Source organism: Brassica oleracea, chromosome C8, assembly GCF_000695525.1.
Source record: "Brassica oleracea var. oleracea cultivar TO1000 chromosome C8, BOL, whole genome shotgun sequence".
Classification (NCBI taxonomy): domain Eukaryota; kingdom Viridiplantae; phylum Streptophyta; class Magnoliopsida; order Brassicales; family Brassicaceae; genus Brassica; species Brassica oleracea.
Window position 1 is genome coordinate 24385968 of NC_027755.1, and position 3859 is coordinate 24389826.

Consider the following 3859-nt stretch of genomic DNA (forward strand, 5'->3'; position numbering starts at 1 on the left):
TTTTTTTTTGAAATTCCGAGGAAATGAACCCTCGGAAATTTCCGACGAACATTTCTTCGGAATATACCAAGGGACCTCTTCCTCGGAATATACCGAGGGACTCATTCCTCGGAATTTTCCGAGAGCTTCGTTCCTCGGAAATTCCCGATGAAAATTCCGAGGAACATTTCGTCGGAACTTCCGAGGATTGGACCTTCGGAAAGTCCATCGAAATATCCCGAGGAAGTTCTCCCTCGGTATATTTCGAGGATCTTTCCGAAGAACTGGTGGTCCTCGGAGTTTCCTCGGAAATTCATTTCCTCGGAATTCCGTCGGAAATTTCCGAGGGATTTCCGAGGAAAAATAAATTTCCGAGGAGTTATTTCCGAGGACTTGTTTCGTCGGTATGTCATCGGAATAACGTTATTCCGACGACATACCGACGATTTTTTCCCTCGGTATGCCCCTGTTTTCTTGTAGTGGTTTCTTCTTCATTGCATTTTTATGGTATTCAACCATGTGCCTCCTAGCCGTAGCAACATAAACATCGCTCTTATATAATTTTCAAATACAACCGCCACTGAAAATGAGCTTCCTCATTCAATTTTTTTTTATCATTGGAGGCTAAAGTTCAAAGAAATTTTGATAACACATCAAAAAAATATATAAATACATATTCTGGCAAGGAATCCAAGGATCAGTCGGAGGAAATTTCCATATCGTTAATTCTTAAGTAATTCCTCACTTGAGATCATCAAACTAAGAAGATTAGGATATCATCGGTCTTGTGAATCCTTATTAAACACACATATTATACTTACTTAAAGAAACATGACATTTGATATCATAAACAAAATATAAAGGGTACAGAAAACGCACACGACATGGCCATGGGAACCATAACTGGACAGCACATGTATAGACGTTGATGTTAAAACCTATGAATGCTTCAAAAAGCATTGCAAACTGTTTATCAATTCAAAATTTATCATGTAGGCTAACTTCAAAGAATTTTTGAAAAAATTGACTCACAACTTGGTAAGAAATGATACATACATGGTCTAGCAAAGAATTCAACTGAAGACCATCTTTTCCAGCAAGATGAACATGGTCGAGCAAAGAATACAACGGAAGACCATCTTTTCCAACAAGATCACTCAAAGAGGGGTCAGTGGGATTTATCTCATTGTAAACCTTAACAAACTCCTCACTTCAGATCATCAAGTCAAGAAGAGCAAGAGTATCAATACATTAATTAACTAATTGAGGGAAATGAGACGATGACTACCCGTATAAACGACGTAATCTTATCTTTATAAATAATATTTGATTGACAAATGATTACCACTTCCTGTTGGGCGTCTCTGGCATCAGACGCCTTATAGAGACGAATAGCCTCATCAATGTTTCAAACAATTGAGAATGATAAGGGAATCTCGAAGCCACTTGTGTAAAAAATGTATAGTGATGAAACGGGAGACTAGACAAGTATATAGTAATTAAACGAGAGAGAGTAGACAAGTATAATAGCAAGTGATGAGACGAGAGACTAGACACATATCAAGAAATCAAACGAGAGACTAGACATGTATAGTAAGATAGTACTGAAATGATGTAATACAATACCAAAATCAAGTAACCATAAAATGTGACACTGCGTAAGAGTGTAGTAATGAAATAAGAACAAACACTAGATTAATATATACTAGGTTAAGATCTGCGCCTTGCGCGGAATGAATATTATATATAATTACTTTTATGTATTATATGTTTTTTACATAATATGAAATATTAAATATATATTGAATAATTAAAAATTTAGTAACTATTACATATATAGTTAAATTGGTGCAAATACATAGATAAATTTTATTAATTCATACAAACACTTTTTTCCATTTTATATGGTATAAATTTAAGTTTAAATGATATTAACATAGATATATAGTACATTTTTAATATTGACATCTGTTAAAAAATATTTTATACTCATATTATTTTTTAAGGGTGGGCGTTCGGGTACCCATTCGGGTTCGGTTCGGATCTAATCGAGTTTCAGATTTTCGGATTTAAAGATTTCAGCCTCATTCGGGTATTTCTAAATTTTGGTTCGGGTCTTTGCGGGTTCGGTTCGGGTTCGGATAACCCATTTAAATTATTTTTAAAATTTTAATATTCATTATATGGTTTAAATTTCTCAAAATCAATAAAAAAATAATATATTACATATAAAGTTGTATAATATATGTCAAAATACCTAAAATTAACATATAAATTGGTTTGATTTGAATATTTGGATAGAAAATCAATAGATATTTCAAGCATTTTGGTGTTTTTAATATATTTTAGCTATTTTAGACATTTACTTTTGGCTATTTATGTATATTTTCAAGTATTTTAGACAACTTAAAAGTATCTTATATATTTTGGAAGTTTTTAATATATATTAAATTTAAAAATAAGTAATATATTTATGTATATAAATCTATTTCGGGTACCCGAGGTACTTCGGTTCGGGTCGGATTCGGTTTTGGTTCTTTAGATACCAAAATTTTAAACTCGTTCGGATATTTAATCAATTTTGGTCCGGATTTGGTACTACTTTTTCGGATCGGGTTCGGTTCGGTTCTTCGGATCCGGGTTTTTTGCCCAGCCCTATTATTTTTGATCATTTTTATTTCTTTATAACAAAAATTTTAAATCAGTGATAACAATAAACAATTTGTGGGAAGTTTAATAGTTTTAGTAATTTATAATTTTAAAAAAGTTCAATGCAAAGTTTAAAATCTAAATATTAAGTTGTCAATTTTGTTCAAAATGTTTATCAAAAAAATTCAAAGCAAATTTTGAAACTAAAATACTTATGTATTTTATATGGTATATAATTTCGTTTAAAAAATATTAATATACATATATATAATATTTATTAAATGAGACTTCCTACTTATGTAATTTCGTAATCATTTGAATCTTGTTATAACAGAAATTTTAAACATGGATCACAAAAATTTAAATGGTGAGTTTTTAACAACTTTAGTCATTTATAGTCGTTTTTTTTAAATTTAAAATATAATATATACGAAAAAATCTAAATTTTTATTATATAGTTAACGTGGTTGTTTAATTTATTTTAGTAAGTTAAAATTTTAAAAAATGATGGAGAATAGACTAATTTTTATCAAATCTTTATTATTCAAAATCATTAACTGTCATATATAATTTAGCCACATTAGGTAATTCCGTGATTTTTATTTAAGGAAACAATGAAGAACATTCATGATTAATTTATGGTTAGATTAATAAAAAGCTTATTATATATTTATATGGACCAACATATTTTTTTAAATATTCTAGGAATGATTGTGATGATGACACGTGGCTACCACTACAAGAAAACAACGGCATACTGAGGGAAAAAATCGTCGGTATGTCGTCGGAATAACGCTATTCCGACGACATACCGACGAAAAAAATTCTCGGAAATAACTCCTCGAAAATTCTTAATCTTTCCTCGGAAATCCCTCGGAAATTTCCGACGGAATTCAGAGGAAACCCTATTTCCTCGGAATTTCCGAGGACCACAAGTTCGTCGGAAATTCCTCGGAATATTCCGAGGAATATGTCGTCGGAATATTCCGAGGGATAAACTTCCTCGGAATATTTTCAAAATTAAAAAAAAATATATATTATAAATTTATTTTTTTAAATTGAAATTCGAAAATATAAAATTAAAATTGAAATAGAAAACATATTTAAAATACAAAAAATAATAAAATAGTTTTTATAAATAAAAAAATATTTTATAAATACAAAATTAGTTTTGATAAATATGAATTCATCTTTTTATAAGTAAAAAATAGTTTTTATAAATAAAAAAAAT